Source organism: Apium graveolens, chromosome 4, assembly GCF_009905375.1.
Source record: "Apium graveolens cultivar Ventura chromosome 4, ASM990537v1, whole genome shotgun sequence".
NCBI classification, from domain to species: Eukaryota; Viridiplantae; Streptophyta; class Magnoliopsida; order Apiales; family Apiaceae; genus Apium; species Apium graveolens.
In genome coordinates, this window is record NC_133650.1 from 290,435,233 (window position 1) to 290,454,305 (window position 19,073).

The window sequence follows — 19,073 nt, forward strand, 5'->3', positions numbered from 1 at the left end:
CAAATAAATCACATGGGAATAATAAATCAATAAAATAAATTTTCATAATTTCTAAAAATCTACAAAAATATATATTGAAATTATAAAACACTCAAAATAATTTTTAAAATAATTTCTAATTTAAAATTACAAGTAAATCAATAATAATTATTCAATTTAATCCACAAAATATGATAGTGATAAATAAAATCACTTATTATGAAATAATACAACACATACAATCCATAATGACTACAACACATAGCTGACAACAGTAACATATTTTTATTTACTCAATTATTCAATAATTATATATTTAAATAATATGAAATTATACGAGTCGTTATATCCTTCCCCCCTTAAAAAGATTTTGTCCTCAGAATCCGAACTAATGAAACAAGTGAGGATATTTGCCAAGCACATCTGACTCTAACTCTCAAGCAGACTCTTTTATCCAAGGATTTCTCCAAGTAATTTATTTATATAAATAAACGTATTCCTAAGGACTCGCTCTTTACGATCTAGGATTTGGATTGATCATTCCATGCAAAACAAATCTGGCTGAGAGTCCATTGGCTCCTAATCAACGACTTGGTTCGAATCAGGAACATATCACCTTAACATTGACACGTGGAATACATTATATATTTGATGCGACTGTGGCGGAAACACCAACTCATGGGCAACTTTACCTATCTTTCTCAATACCTCGAACGGTTCAATATATTTAGGACTCAACTTGTCCCTTCTATTCAAACCTAACCAATCTCTTTTAAGGTGAAACTTTTGCCAACACCAACGATCCTATTTCTATATCCACACTCTTTCGATGTAAGTCTGCCTTCTTTCTTTGTATATCCCGAGTTGCTTCAACTCCTTTCCAAATCAACAGCACTGCGTCCTTGGTGAGCTGAATTAGCTCAAGAACTAACAACATCTCTACTCCGAGTTTCTCTTAATAAAGTGGGGGACCCACACTTACGTCCATACAAGGCTTCACAAGGTGGCATTGTAATGCTGACATAAAAATTATTATTAGAGAACTCTATTACCGGCAAATGAGCATCCCAGTTTCCTTAAAAATCTAAAGCACATACTCTCAACATATCTGCTATCGTTTAATTTATCATTCCATTTTAACCATTCATCTGAGGATGGTAGACGATATTCATTTTCTACTTAGTTCCCAAACATTCCTAGTCCCCATAAGTTCTGCTTCAACTTTGGTACATCTTATTATTTTCCGGGTGGATAGAAAACTTGAAATCATGGGTTTCTCGCCAAAATTTCACTCTTCAACTCAGCCATACTAGAAATCTATATTTTCGAGGAAAACCTAAACATACCTTTGCTTTCCTTTTGAGTGCAATTTCTTCTCCAACCAAACTATCCAATCATTTGATTCATGACCTCTTCTTAGCACTTCCTGATTCTTTCCATCACCTCCGGTGGAAAAGTGGTCTCATACAATCGCTACTTACTATCTTCTGGCACCTGAACTTCAATTTCCAACTTTTCCAATTCCTTTACCAACTCTTCAACAATCTTAATGATATTCACTCTTTCTTTTCTACTCAAAACACATGTCCCTAAATAGACCTTGCCTGGGTGGTAGTTAATCAAACAATCATAGCTCATAATCAATTATGACTGGAATTCATACTTTTGAAGCTTAGAATACAGTTGCTACTTTTCAACCCTTCGCAAACATATCTTCAGGTATTCGAATTGGTCTTCCTTAGTCCTTGAATGAGAGAGGATGTTATCAATAAATATAATTACGACCTATCCAAGTACTCCTTATACTCTGTGTTCATTAAATCCTTATGGGCAACAGGTGCATTTACCAGTCCAAATAATATCACCAGAAACTCGTAATATCCATATCTTATTTTACACGCAGTCTTTGATATGACCTCAGGCTTAACCTTTAACTGATGGTAGCCTGATCTTAGGTCAACCCTCGAGAACCAACGCGTTCCTTTAGTTAGATCACATAAGTAATCAATTCTAGGTAGGGTTACTTATTCATATTGGTCAATTTATTAAACTTCCAATAACGAATACACAAGCTCATACTTTAATTCTTCTTTTCTATAAATAACACCGGTGTGCCCCACGGGGATACATCTGGTTTGATCACCCCCATATCTAATAACTCTTGTAGTTGTCTAACTAATTCTTTCATTCCCGCTGGCCATACAATATGGAGCCTTTGACACTGGTTCGGCTCAGGGTACCTTATCAAGGAGGAATTCTATCTAATAATATAGGGTAATCTTAGTGATTCATCCAGAGAGACTTCTGGGCATTCATTTACTACTCGAATTTCTTCCAGCTTAAGTGCTTTCTCCTTTGTATCGCTACATATAGTGGATCTGCCTTATATCCTTGGCTTATTAATCCTTTTCCCGCACGATTGGGAATAATTTCTTATCTTGCTTCCGCCCATAGAAATTTACCTTAATATCGGCTTCTGTGGCATTACAATTTGCTTCTTCTGAAAATTAATCTTTGCCTTATGACGGGACAACCAATTCGTTCCTAGAATCGCATCGAACTCTTCTAGCTCGAAGGGTGTCAGATCAGCTGTGACTACGTCCGAGCCCTAAGGGTTAGATCTCTTGATCATTTCGAAGATTCTAGCCCTGGCTGTACTGGACGTTGGTCCTTGAGATACAGTACCTTGAGTAGTCGTTCCATAGCTCCTCGCAATATGTCCAACCTTCCTACAATTGTAACTAGTAACTCATGTATTTTTTGGATTGCATTCTGACGCATAATGCACGAACCACTAGGTCTCCTACCACAGGCCTTACAATCCCCTGCCGACTTGACTGTCTAGGCTAGAGTGGTAGCAACTGAAGTAGCACTAGGCCTAGCCTGGGAGAACCTCTATTTTTTGAATCTTTTATTCATGTTTCGGCCAAACCGTTTCTGAAACTTCTGGCTGGATTCTCCTTGATCCGTCTTGTCGATAACTCCCTCAGACTTCCTTTTCTTATCACCCTTTTCCTTAACGGTCAACTTCTGATCGCTTTCCAATTATTAAAGCGGCCTGAACTAAGGAAGGATATGTCTTAAGTTGAAATGCCACAACTCCTCTAAACCTCATTGCCTTCTGGGTCTCTGTACTTACATATTTAGGAACTAATCGGGCCAATTCCGTATACTTGGCCTCATACTCCAACACACTTCTTTCACCTTGTTTCAATTCTAAAAACTCAACGTCCAACTAATTTTGTAGACAATTTGGAAAATACTTTTCCAAGAACAATTCTATAAATCTGGTCCAAGAAATAGGACCTTCTCTTTTCAACGCACGAGTGGATTCCCATCAATAATTTGCCTCGTTCTTAAGAAGATAACTCGCATAATCCTTTTAAAGATCGTCACTTACTCGAGTAAGGGTAAAAGCCTTTTCCATTTCTTTAAGCCAAATCCTGGCAGGAACAGGGTCCACTTCACCCTCAAACTCTGGGGCTTAGCAGACTAAAAAGAATTAAAACTAATAATTCGGTTTGGCTCTCTTTGCCGATGTTGTTGCTGTTGAATCTGTTGGATTAACTGCAACTGTTGTTGCTGTTGCTGGCACAACAAGTCTAGAATTTCATTTATAGTTGGACCCTTCGCAAAACTACTACTACTTTCTTTAGATCGGGTAGCTTTCTTGGGGTGGCATTTTCCTGAAATATAGTAGGGAATTTATTTAAAACATGTAAGTCAAATGTCATAGCCTATTTGTATATTCGAGGATTTAACTCAACTCAAATAAGAATATAATAAGTAAATAGTGTATCTACCGTCAAAGAGATCTCACAAAGTAACATCTGTCAAAGGATTCAGAAATAAGGTTCATCTACAGACTTGAGGAATTACTTCACTGGAAGAAGTTCAAGAAATTGATCAAGCCTCAGTGATACAAATCAAGATTGTGGATTTAATCAAGTGACAGAGATCTCGTCAGGGTATCAGAGAATTATAAGGATTTAATCTGAAGAAAATCAAAGTGTCAAAGTCAATACATGAAGAAACGTCACGGAAGTTAGTCACTCATGAACCAGACAGTACATCGAATGTCAACATTGAAGTGGTGGAATTGATTCATAATTCTCAGTGATTTTCAGAAGATTTTTAGAAGAGTGGTTGCTGCTCAAGATTAGTATTAATTCTCTATTAATTAATTAAGTCATATAATTTAATTAAGAAAATAAAGTATATCTGCAAAGATTAATTTATTGATTAATTGAATTAATTGATTAATTAATTCTAAATTAATATTAAGAATTTTCAGAATTTTAATTGGATTAAAATCAGTTTTAATTCGGCAAGACAATTGAAATTGAACTAGGATGATAATCTGGATTGTCATACCGATTGTCATGCCAAGTCATTTCAATTGTCTCACCGAAAGTTCTACTGGAAGGAGATAGTCTTGCTAGTTAAGTTTGATAGTCTTGCTAGTTCAACAGATAGTCTTGCCGAAAGTCATACTAGCTTAAACTGATTGTCATACCGAAAGTTCTACTGGTTCAGCAGATTGTCTTGCTAGTTCAACCGATTGTCATTCCAGTTCAAGTGATTCAGTTGATTGAATTATAAAGACTGAAGCAGCAGAAGACATTCAAGACTAATATACAGAACACACTTATTCAAGAACAAAAAGAAAAGAAGCAGACAATATTTCATTTTAATCTGCAAACTTCAAGATCATCATTTCTAGTTTTAAAGTTAAATCCAAATAACTAGAAATCATTCTCTTGTTCTTGTGTAACTATCTAGTAGATCAAAATCCCTAGAACTTAATCTCAAATTGCATTTAGCATTTGATTCTTTTTATTGCAAAAATAGAAAAAGTTCATGTCAAATTTATTCTAGATTTGTGATAATTAATTTGAGATTAATTCCTTGTAATCGATACCGTTGTTGTAACACCTTTCAAGTTTAATAATATTCTTATTTAACTTGAATTTTGTTTCAATTTTTATTCCGCACTAAATTTGATTATTCGGTATTGTTTGTATTCATCCCCCTTCTACAAACACATTGGGACCTAACAATTGGTATCAGAGCCTTCTAATTAACGAACAAATCAAGATCCTAGACTTTTATGATTTTTCAACTCCTTGAATTTTCATTTATTCAAAAATTCATAATGACTTCACAAAAAGTTGGAACCGTTAAAATTCCACTATTTGATAAAGAAAATTATATCATGTGGAAGAAGAAGATGCTCTTGTTTTTACAAGTTGCAAATCCCAAATATCTGAACTTGTTAAAGAAGGGATCCAAAAACTCCGATGGTTATTGAACCAGAGGTGATAGTAGATGATGTTGTGATTACCAAAGCTAGAACCTATCCAAAAGAGCCTGAGGATTTTTCTCCTGCTGAAAAAGAAGAAGCCTCCTTGGATGCCAGCCTTCAGTTAATTTTAGTTGATTCCCTCGATCCCTCGATGAACAGACATGTGATGAACTGTAAAAATTCCAAACACATCTTGGAAACTATTGAGGTGATTAATGAAGGTACGGAGGAAGTTAGGGAGAACAAGTTGGAGATCCTAACCTCTGAGTATGAACATTTTAAATCCAATCCAGGAGAAGGAATTACTGAAGTGTTTGAGAGGTACAATGCATTGATCAACAACCTGAACATAAAAGGAAAATATTATTCAATCAGGGAGATCAACAAAAAGTTCCTTTTAACACTGCCAACTCATCTTGAACATAAAATCACTGCAATAAGAGAAGCTAGAGATCTGAGTGAGATTTCTTTGGATAGACTCTATGGTGTGTTAAAAACCTATGAGTTGGAGCAGATTCAGCAGAAAGAAGTCTACGGGAAAGATAGAATGGTCAGCACATCTACTGCTCTTGTAGCTGAAGGTCAACAACAACAACAATCTCAACAGTCGGAGAGAATTGTACAGTTTTCCAAGGCTGAGGAAAATGTGTTAGTAGCAGAATATGATCCTCCTACTATAAATCAATCTAGTGATGACTTTTATTCCTTGGAAGAGCTGGAGCAATTGGAAGATGAGTCAATGGCCCGGATTGTCAAGAGATTCTCCAATGTCAGATTCAAGAGAAATCCCAAGTTTAAGTACAAGTCCAACTACAACAGATTCCAGACAGGTGGATCTTCATCATCTAACACCAGTAGTGGTGGATACAAAACAGGGATGGTTGATCGGAGCACCATTAGATGTTATAACTGCAATAAGTTGGGACACTTTGCCACAGAATGCAGGAAGCCAAAGCAAGTAAGGAAGAACTCTTATGATTCAAATCAGAAGAGTAACTCTGAAAGGGCTTACCTGGCAAAGGGAAAAAGCTGGGATGATACTGATAGTGAAGATGAAGAAGATGAGAATCTTGCTCTTATGGCTATTGATGGAAAAGCTTCATCGTCAAGATCGTCAAGAAAATAGGTAAAATTTACTGATGCTGAATTAGTTTATCATCTAGGAGGTTCCTTAGATTGTGCTCATCGTGATAATGAACTGTTAAGTCAGCAGATCAAAGATCTTGAGAAAGAGGTCAATGAATTAAGACTTGTGCACATTAATCAAAACAAGTTAAAAGAACAAGTATCTTTTCTAGAGAATAGAGTTAACTGTTATAGACAACTTGAAACTATTCTCAAAGACAAGATCACCGGTCTTCAGACTAAGGTTAAAGCCTACTTCAATTCTTGTTCGAAGGCTAAAGAGTTCTACAGTAAGCAAGCTGTTAATCAAACATCTGGAATAGGTTATGATTACAATGCTGCTATTGGAGAATTAGGCATAAACTCCCCTCATCATGTCTGTGCTAAAGGTAGGGAACTACCACATGTGCTTAAGGGTGTTGATAAACCCCTCTATAAAGCATCAATTGATGAACCATTTGATGCGACCTCCTCTATTATTCAAGAAGAAATACGTGCTGAAGATCATGCTAATGAGAAGGTTGTTTCCAAGTCAAGTGTGTCGAAAGTTCCAGTCAAAGTTGTGAAAGCAACTGAGACTAACTCAGACACACATGAGTTGGATAACAAAAATGCCATGTCTACCGTGCATAAATTGTCTGCTATTAATCCCTCTCATAAAGCATGTGGTGTTGCTAATTGTATGTCTTGTGCTTTTAATTTGATATATGCCTATTTTAATGGTAAGCATGTTTCTAGTGATAAGACTACTCCTCGTTAGCATGTGAATAATAGGAAGCAAGATAGGTTTAAGACTGCTAGTCCTTCTAAGGCTAAAAAGGAGACATTTGTGCCTAAGCCTAAACAGAAATTTGTTAAGGCTGTTTACAAGGTCAAATGTTCAGTCATTGAGAAAGTTGAGACCATTAAAGTTAAGAATGTTGTTTTTCCTGACAAAGGTCAATTCTACAAGTATGTCGGGCCCAACCAAGTTTGGGTTCCGAAGAAGGTCTAATCCATTTGAAGTGCAGGGCAGTAAACATGTGGAACCGGTAGTGTGGATTCTTGACAGTGGATCGTCAAGACATATGACCGGAGATAGAGCCCTTCTATCAAATGTGGTTGAGAAAGCTGGCCCACTGGTTACCTTTGGAGATAACAGCAAAGGTTTATCTGAGGGATATGGCTGTTTGCAAGCTGGAAATGTTATCATTGAAAATGTGTATATTGTGTTAGGTTATTATCAGGAAGCAGTATCTAACATATAGCACCAATGACGAGTCTTGAGGATGTTACGATATATCAGGCACTTGATGCATATTACACTTGGAATTAGACTCTAGTAAGATGTGTACAAGTGTACTCCTGGTTGGTGAGTCAAAAGAGGAAGTCAATGCACCACAGTTCATGGACTTTGCAGTTGTAGATCTATTGGACTATGAAATCTCTTCTTCACAATCTCACTTCAGGTTGGTATGAACTAGTGTACTACTCAAGCAATCGTCAAGAACATGGTATGGCACTCTAACTGAAGTTACAGTTTAATATGAACTAGTAGAGTCGTCATATTAATAACTCTCTTATTACTAGGCACACACATATTGTTTTATATGTGCAGTGAGTTTTAGGAGAAAATTAAACTTCTTTCTACATTAGTGATTTCTTATTTCATTAAAAATTTTTGAAATCACTATTGTACATCATCTCTCTCAAAAGATTAAATGTATAATTTTCATTCATTATAGATCTTAAGTACATTTTATCTCTATTGCCATATATTCTGTGATACAGGTTCAGTCTCCAATGGCTTTCTTTCATTGACAGTCATAAGGTTGAAAACCCACAACTTCTATCCCAGACTGTAAAGACAAACACAAAAACAGAACCAACCAACACTCTCTTACCACTAAAATGAAGTATGAGTGAGCGTGAGGGAGATAGTGCCTTAGTCCACCACATAAGGAAGGTTCTGAAGTCAACCCAGCAGCTCTATCTCCTACATAGATGAGTAGTATTTAAACCGAGACAATTGCTAGCCCCCATACATCTTCTCAAAAAGATGTAATGGCTGAAAAGGCATAAAAACAGTTACTAGATTCATTCTCTCAACAGGGTGCGTCTATTGAAATTTGCATGTCGGCCAAGGTATCCGTTGTAGTGTCACCACCTCAAACATAAACAATTTTTGATGTACAATGAAAGGTTACACACACAAAGGACGAGTTGACGGAAATAAAATTTTCGACCATTTTAAGGTCAGATTCGATTGTTTAAGGTTCGTTAATGGACCAATTGCCTTTACAGGTGTTAGGAGAGGATACTGATCCAAAAGCCATATGTCAGTGGTCAGTATCTACCTCCCCAGGCTTAAATCCCCTGGATGCATCTGCGGATAGTGGATTTGACATAGGTGCAGATCGGCAATTTGTTGATAATGATTCAGATATTACCTGATGAGTCACAAGGAAATGTCTTCACAGACATTAGAAGGGAACTTTGATCTTTATGCTAAATTCGTTGGATTATTGTTTACCTTCCCAGAATTCAAATATGGAACCCTAAAAGGGAAACTAGCAACTTGTAGATTATGACTCAGATTCATCTGACGAGTTTAACAAGGATGGGGATTTACGAACTCCCATTGCACCACTTGTGACCTCCTTAAGGATGGCTAAGGTGATTTTCCTTGCAGGTACAGCTGAATGTTGGAGCTATGAGAGAAGTGATACACTTGTGAGAATGAGTGTAAACACGAGTGGAGATAAGAGTGAAACACATGTGAGGTACACTAAAATAGAATCACACACTCACAGTGAGGAAGAAAGAGAAACTACTTGTTATTTCTTTTCCAACCAAGTGAAATATGAGAACTCCTTCAGAGAACGGCATACATTCCTTCTCTATGGGGGAGATAAAAGCTTAAGTAATAGTTTGGAGGATTCCTCAACTAAGGGGGAGAATTAGCAGGGAGGAAAAAAAGATCCTACATATGTACACTACACCACACCACTGTTGTTTGTAACTAGGGATCCTATTGTACGGGAAAGGTGGTAAACATAAGGTGATTTCCTAGTAAGGGAAGAAGTTGTTTTCCAAAAGGGGAGTACCATTGGTTTTTATCTGCGGATCCTATTGTACGGGAGATGTGGTAAACGAAGGTGATCTTCTTTAATCAGTTGATTCTCATAGGGGGAGAAGCAAGAGAGATATGCGCTTCTCAACAAGAAATGTGGCTGTACAAAAGAAGATGAAACTACTTGAAGATATGTTCAGTCTAGAGGAACATCTATTTGGAATCTGGAAAATGTTAAATATTATCCAAAACTTTTCTGCTATTTACTTTGCATTTCTGTTTATATCTTTTTCTTATTTGTTAGTTGAGTTATCCTCTAGGTATTTGTTGTTATTGTCTAACAAACAAATAGGGGGAGATTGTAAGGCATATGTCATAGCCTATTTGTATATTCGAGGATTTAACTCAACTCAAATAAGAATGTAATAAGTAAATAGTGGATCTACCATCAAAGAGATCTCACAAAGTAACATCTGTCAAAGGATTCAGAAACAAGGTTCATCTACAGACTTGAGGAATTACTTCACTGGAAGAAGTTCAAGAAATTGATCAAGCCTCAGTGATACAAATCAAGATTGTGGATTTAATCAAGTGACAGAGATCTTGTCAGGGTATCAGAGAATTACAAGGATTTAATCTGAATAAAATCAAAGTGTCAAAGTCAAGACATGAAGAAACGTCACGGAAGTTAGTCACTCATGAACCAGACAGTACATCGAGTGTCAACATTGAAGTGGTGAAATTGATTCATAATTCTCAGTGATTTTCAGAATATTTTCAGAAGAGTGGTTGCTGCTCAAGATTAGTATTAATTCTCTATTAATTAATTAAGTCATATAATTTAATTAAGAAAATAAATCATATCTGCAAAGATTAATTTATTGATTAATTGAATTAATTGATTAATTAATTCTGAATTAATATTAAGAATTTTCAGAATTTTAATTGGATTAAAATCAGTTTTAATTCAGCAAGAAATTGAAATTGAACTAGCATGACAATCTGGATTGTCATACCGATTGTCATGCCAAGTCATTTTAATTTTCTCACCGAAAGTTCTACTGGAAGGAGATAGTCTTGCTAGTTCAGTTCGATAGTCTTGCTAGTTCAACAGATAGTCTTGCCGAAAGTCATACTAGCTTAAACTGATTATCATACCGAAAGTTCTACTGGTTCAGCAGATTGTCTTGCTAGTTCAACCGATTGTCATTCCAATTCAAGTGATTTTGTTGATTGAATTATAAAGACTGAAGCAGCAGCAGACATTCAAGACTAATATATAGAACACACTTATTCAAGAACAAAAAGAAAACAAGCAGACAATATTTCATTTTAATCTGCAAACTTCAAGATCATCATTTCTAGTTTTAAAGTTAAATCCAAACAACTAGAAATCATTCTCTTGTTCTTGTGTAACTATCTAGCGGATCAAAATCCCTAGAACTTAATCTCAAATTGCGTTTAGCATTTGATTCTTTTTATTGCAAAAATAGAAAAAGTTCATGTCGAATTTATTCTAGATTTGTGATAATTAATTTGAGATTAATTCCTTGTAATCGATACCATTGTTGTAATACCTTTCAAGTTTAATAATATTCTTATTTAACTTGAATTTTGTTTCAATTTTTATTCCGCACTAAATTCGATTATTCGGTATTGTTTGTATTCAACCCCCTTCTACAAACACATTGGGACCTAACAATATTCTTATTAAACTTGAATTTTGTTTCAATTTTTATTTCGCACTAAATTCGATTATTCGGTATTATTTGTATTCAACCCCCCTTCTACAAACACATTGGGACCTAACAAAACATACCAAGAATATAACAGAAAAATATCACCGTTTAGACGGTGCACCTATATCAGGAAAATGCTGCTCAATCAAATTACCCATGTCTTTATTATCAGGATCCATTTATAAAAGATATCTAGAGTAACAACACTAGCAACAATAGCAACAATAACAGTAGCAGAATCAACAACAGTACATGAAAACTGAAATATAAGGATATTAGACGTCATGGTATAGCTTTTCAATATAACAGCAACTGATTAACGTCCTACCACTACTTAAGTGGCTTCTCAATATAACAGCAACTGATTAACGTCCTACCACTACTTAAGTGGAACACTCACTAATCCGATATACCGCACAATTTGGTTGGTTATGTCAGCCACCAACTACAAAAAATATCTAGTAAATCGAATCAACTTAGAGAACTCTGGACTCTGTTGAGCCCACATGTCCAAGTTTCAACCAACCATTCCTCCGTTGAGTTAACTTTCTTAAAGCTGCAACCTTCACTATTGGATCCTGAATCATCTCGGCTATCTTCATTTCTGAAGTAGCAACCAAATGTAAAACTTCTATTTCTCCTGACAGTCAACTTTTATTTACTTGAAATAACCAAGATTATCTAACTACAGAGGTTACTGATGAATCCATTGCCATAGAATTTCAAAATCAAGAAATCAATTATAGAGGAAGGAAAGATGAAGAAGATATAAATATGACTGAGAGCAACCATACAAGTACATAAGATGGCCAGTCTTAGTACCATACAGTTTATAACACATAATTGGGTGGCGTCCCACCAGACCCTTTGTCATACAGACAAACAGTCAAATCATATGCATTATCTGCCCCAATCAACTGATAGAATCACCGAGGAAGGAAACAATATTGGGTTGGGACAACAAGAAAGCCCATTTATGAAGGCCCAAAAGCCCTGAATATTAATTATTTTCGTAATTAATAAAAATGGGAAAAATCAGCTATTGCTAAATGTCCTAGAAAGGATATGTTCTTGTGGATCAGCCTCCAGGAAGCCTTATAGGATAAGAAATCAGTTTCCTACTTCCTAGGACTCCAAAATTCGCTCTAATTCTAAGACTTATTCACCAAGTCTCCTAACCCTGATCTAATTCAAGGCATCCAATGCCTATAAAAGGGGCCTCACCCCCACAGATCATAACTACGTTTTTGACTTGATCCTTGGTATATAGCAATATACGTAGGCATCTTGTTAAGGCAGATTGAGTCACGAAACATAAGAGCAGTCAAATCGAGCCTCGAAGCTCACAAACCCTAGTAATAAATACACCCTAAGTTTTTATCCACAATAGTATCATTATACCTATGATCAATGAGATGTGATCATCAGTCAACAAACACACCAGTCTTAATGCATTATTATTGTCCCTTAATAATAATACTTGACTAGGGACCTTTAGGAATATTGATAATATTCTCATAATCTCATTTCTAAGTCCCGTACTTAGAGGTATAAAATTCATATCATATTCTAAGGACATTTATTAATCTAACATTTATATCGCAGTAAATTAAGAATTAATAAATAATAAAAGGAATAATCGATAGAACATAAATATTAATAATCCAAATGTCTTAAACTAAAAAATCATAGTGTTGTCTCTAGGGCACAAACACTAACAATCTCCCACTTGCACTAGAGCCAATTACCCATGTATCTAATATCCATAGAACTAGTATGACCATCGTGTTTCTGCTGTGACAAAGCCTTAGTCAGTGGGTCTGTAACATTATCATTACTATGCACTTTACATTTATATCTCCTTGATCATTAATCTCATTAATAAGGTGATATCACTTAAGGACATGCCTAAACAGTCTCATTGGCTGTTTCGAAAGCATCAATATATTCGACTTCCATAGAATCATCAATGTTCTTGCTGTGAACTATTCAAGCTAACATCAATTATATTTAGACAAAACACAAACCAAAAATAGACACATAATCATCCTTATCTATCCAGAAATTAGGTTCAGAAACTCGTATCAGTGTAACCCTTTACAACCAGTTCCCTATCTTCTCCATACACCAAAAATAAATCTTGAGTCCTCTTTAAGTACTTAAGAATATTCTTGAAAACTATCCAGCGACCCTCACCTAGATTAGGCCGGTATCTGATCGTCATGCTCAAAGCATACGAAAGATTAGGATAAATACATATCATTGTACACATTATAGATCCAATTGCTGACGTATCTGGAACTTTCTCAAACGGCCCTTATCATCTAATAATTTAGGGGGAAATTATCTTTTGAGATCACTATCCCATGAGACATCGAAACATATCCTTTATTTGTCTCTTGCATCATAAAATGATGTAATACTTTATCAATGTATGTACTCAGACTAGGTCGATTAATCTCTTCAATCTATCTCTATAGATCTTGATCCCTAATATATTGGTAGCATCTCCTAAGTCTTTCATCAAGAAACTATTTGACAACCAAGTCTTAACAGCTTGTAGAGAAGGTATGTCATTCCATATATATTATATGTCATCTACATATAATAATATAAATGTCACATGGCTCCCACTAACCTTCTTGCAAATACATGGTTCATCTTCGTTTTGAATAAAGCCAAACTATTTGACCATTTTATCAAAATGAATATCCATTCTCCTTGAGGCTTGCTTCAATATATAAATAGATAGAAGCAACTTACAAACTATCTTAGCAAACTTTGGATCGACAAAACCCTCAGGTTGTATCATATATACATCATCTTCAAGGCTCTCATATAAGAAAGAAGTTTTGACATCCATTTGCCAAATCTCATAGTCAAAGTAAGCAACTATTGCTAACAAAATCCTGATGGACTTGACCATAGCAACTGGTGAAAAAGTCTCATCATAGTACATACCATGAATTTGTTTGAAACCTTTTGCCACTAGTCGCACCTTATAGGTTTGTACTTTACCATCCATGTCATTTTTCTTCTTGAAAACCCACCTACACCCCATACGTTTTACCCCTTCGGGTGGATCAACTAAAGTCAATACTTTATTTTGATACATGGATTCCATCTCGGATTTCATGGCCTTCAGCCATCTCTTAGAGTCTGGACGGTTCATAGCATCTTGGTAGGTGAGAGGCTTTATCATTATCCGTAAGCATCACATCACCATTTTGAGTAAAAAAATCCATAATTTCTCCCAGACTCATGGTGAATCCTACTAGATCTACGAATAACCCGTGTTTCTTGGACATGATTACTTTTAACATTTTGATGTACATCTTGATCTTATTCCAACTCTGGTTCAATGTTATCATGTGGTTCTTGATCTTCATCAAGATGTATTATCCTCCCACTGATTTTATTAGAAAGTAGTTCTCCCTCAAGAAATACAGCGGCCCGAGTAATAAACACTTTGTTCTCGGAGTATTTTGAACTGCTTTAGTCAGAACTTGGTTAAGTGTATATGCAGCCGTTTCTAGAGCATAACCCTAGAAACTGAATGGAAGATCCGCTTGACTCATCATCGATCACACTATGTCCAACAAGGTACGATTTCTCCTCTCAGAATCTCTATTCCATTGAGGTGTTCCAGAAAAAGTAAGTTATGATACACTATCACACTCCTTCAAGAAACTCTTAAAATTGAGGCTTAAGTATTCTCCTCCATGATCTGATCGTAGAACTTTTATATTTTCCTCTGTTTTCTTTCTACTTCATCCTTATATTCATTGAACATTTTAAAAGAATCATATTTGTTTTCATAAGATATACATTTTCATACCTACTGAAGTCAACAGTAAATGTTATGAAGTAGTAAAAGCTACCCCTTGCCATCATACGCATTCGACCACATACATCATTATGTATAAGTCCTAATCGTGCGGTGGCCCTTTCACCTGATCAGGTAAAAGAAGCTTTAGTCATTTTCCCAATGAGACAAAGTTCGCATCTTCCGTATGATTCAAAATCAAACTTATCCAAGTATCCATCTATATGTAACTCAGAAATGTATTTTTCATTAATATGGCTTAACGATAATGCTAGAGGTAATGTTTGATTTGAGTCATCTTAGAACATATAAATTGTTAACTAATTGTGCAACATTATATGCCTTATCACTAAAATAGAATAAACAACTGTTGTTTATTTAATTAAAATGAAAAACTTTCTTATCCTGACAAGAAATTGATTTAATGTATACGCTAAAGGCAAGCACGTAATAACAATTTATCAAGTTCTCAATCTCACCATATGGGCAAAATTAGGTATTGAGTTCCTTCAACTAGAGCAACAACTTTTTCTCCAATTCTAACCCGATACCTAAAACTTGACCATTGCTAGTCTTCTTCTTTAGATCTTCCAAAAAAGCTTGATAATTTAAGTTCCAATCATCCAGTTATTTCCATAGAAATTACAATCATCTCCTTTAGAAACACCACTATCAGGCTTCAAAAGCCCTTTAGGATTGGACTTTGGTTTGGCACCGAATAAGATCAAATTTCCAGCTTGCCTGTCCACTTTCCTTTCCCATTTTCATTCCATGTGTACATCATCAATATGGACGTAATTCATGCCTTTACCGTGTTATTTTCAGTAGTTCTAAACATGCTTAACAATTCAGTGAGTGTTTGTTAGGCACAAAGCATGCGCTAATAATTCACGCAAGTATACGCGTGAATTAACTCTTACTCACAAATGTATGATTACTCACCAATGTCAAGATGATAACACTTAAGGTTGATTAACTAATTATTAACTACGATTAACTACGAGAATTAAACACTTGAATTAACACTTGAATTAACAATATTAAACACACATGAGATCATAACTTCATTACTACTTCATTCAACAATTACTATTATTACCCTTAGCATGTAACGGTGATGATATTAATCGAACAACACGAAACTGATAAAAGCCCACTTTCGTTACACAAGTACCATTCTACCAAGCATCCACAATTAAGATAGAAGTTGAATAGGCATCAATTATGTTGAGACCCTATATGTCTACAGAATTTGACAACACAGCGATTTAAGCACAAATTATTCATTATGATTACACAGGGCAAGTAAAACGGTTAGAGTTACCCACTAATCATGCATACAATACATGAACCTATGCTAGCATGGCAAGTTCTAAATCTCAAGATTCACTGTCACTTCACAAGAGATTAACAGGCTATCTTATATGTTCACGACGCACATAAGACGAATAATGTAACGCCCCCAAATCCGGGGTCAGAGGATTTGGTCGTCACTATGAAATCTCAATCCAAATTAACCTATTAAATCAATAAATAAATTCCAGCGGAAGATAATTATTAATTATGACCCCAAACTACTCCAAGATCTTTTAAGGTTACAGTTCTAAAAACAAGATATCCAAATTCCATAAATAATTTTTCACTTTCTTTTAAAACCCTTTTCAATAAATTCCCAACTCAAAACTAAACTCACTAGTATAACTTCGAAATAAAGTATACTAGGCCCAACTATAATACATAACTATAATATAATATAATATAAACAACATTACATAACATAACTTACACTAGTTCGCAAACCCTGGACCAACCACCTTCCAAAAGCTTCTTTTTTGCTTCCTTGAATTACGCAGCTAAACAGCGCAAGTTAATCCTCACTGGAGATTAAATTTGAAAACAGGCAAGTATGAGTGGAAGAAATGCTCAGCAAGATCATTATGACATATATAGGGTCTTTTGATATAAAACCGACATCTGCATTAGAGCAGAACATTTAAAAAAAATTGCTGAATTATAAAATTTTAGTTGAGGAACCCTAGAATTGGTTCCTTAATTGTATTCAAAACCATTTTAATATTTTTGAGCGAAATGCTTCAGTAATACTTTGAATCTTGACGAGAATAAAACTCGTAAAACAGTGTTTATGGAAATATCGTAAACAACAATAACAAGAAGCAATGATTATGGATTGAATAACAAACTTTATTCAAAATTGAACTCTTGAAATTAATACTTATTTTGCTGTCATATCAGATTAGATATTAATACAAACTTTGATGCTCACAACCTACCCGCGCTAAAATAGGGAAGTCAACATCAATCATCTGCATTAATACCACCTTTGATATTTAACAACAACTTAAATATCAACATCAATCAGCAACCGAATTAAAACTATATTCCACCTTTATTCAAAACCAAAATAGTTGATAAATCATTCATTATAATATTATCAAAAGCAATATAATAATTTAGATTGGAATCCTCAAACGACGGTGTGTTGCCACCGGTGATCAGCCGCGGAGCAACACCGGTATGCCGAAGCATATCCAACTAAACAAATGGGGCACCCAAGGCACATATCGGCCTAAAGGTATTATATCATGTATAATACCTAAATCTCCGCTGGACCGCCGCCACGGCCTCTTACGCAACCATCCAATCTTAAAATATTTTGTTGAAAGGGGTCATAATACTCGACACCCTTATAAAACTTTTATTCGCCCATTTACTTGGGCAGGAAAACCAAAACAACGTTATCTTTCTCAAAATCTAAAACATTTATAAATCCAGTAATTTGATAAGTAAAACATTTAACTATTCTGAACATAGAGTAGCAGAGGGTACTTGCATGATAAGCATTTTAATTCAATGATATGTAAAACATTTATCTATTCTAAACTGAGAACAGGGAAAGTAATATTTGTATAATGAGATTTAAAATAAATATCACTTGAATAATAAGTGATGATAGGGATACTTGCATAATATGATTCGACATAAACGTCAATTGAACGATAAGTGAAGTCAGGGGTACTTGCCTTTGGGATTCAGTAGTTAGTCACACTCGCAAAGACGCATCTATTCTTTTCAACACTTCACCGATATGCTGCTCCTGCAATTGCTAGAAGCTAGATATCCAATGACATTCCATCTCATTCTTTATCCAACACCCTGTCCTGATCACTCGAACGATCCGTATCTATAATTAAAATATATAGCTTTAATCATCTAAATGATAATCACTCGACAACTGCGCGTCAAAAGCCTATCGTCTACCCATACGATAGCCCACACATAAATATAACAGATAAACACATGACTCTTGATCCACATACATACATAATTCACATAACATGTAAATACATAACTCACGTATCACATAATTCATATCACATATGTCTCGGTCCGTCAAACGGTTCGACTCGGTATGTTTAAAACAGAAATCGAGTCAAAAATACGTATTTTAGATAAATAAGAGACTCAGAATGATTCGTGAAACAAGCGACCTTTCGAAACAAAAAGGATTTGGGTCTCGAAAGTATTTTTATTGAAAGCAGAATATTTTTCTGAGACTAGAGGCTTTCGCTTCGTATTAAACGGACGAACGGTTGATTTATTATGAATTTTTTTTGAACATTTTTCGGAATTAAAACGGTCTCCGAATCATTTAATAATTAAATAATAGGGCCTGGAAAATAATTTAAAATAATAGTTTAAAACTCGAACTAGTTTTCGGAATTTTTAAATCAAAAATAAATAATTAAATCTAATTATTAAATCAATTAAAATTAATTAATAACTAATTAAATTAATTAATCAATTAATATTTAAATTAATTGACCAATTAAATAATTAATTATCAACTAAAATTAATTAAATAAATAATTAAGATTTATTTTGTAACTAAAAATAATTTTCAGAAAAAAAATAATAAATTTTTGAAGTTTTAAAATAATTAAAATCAATTACTGAAAATTTATAAAAAGAAAATATTATTTTTGAAAATAAACAAAACAGAAATCCTGTTTTTATAAACTTCTGAAA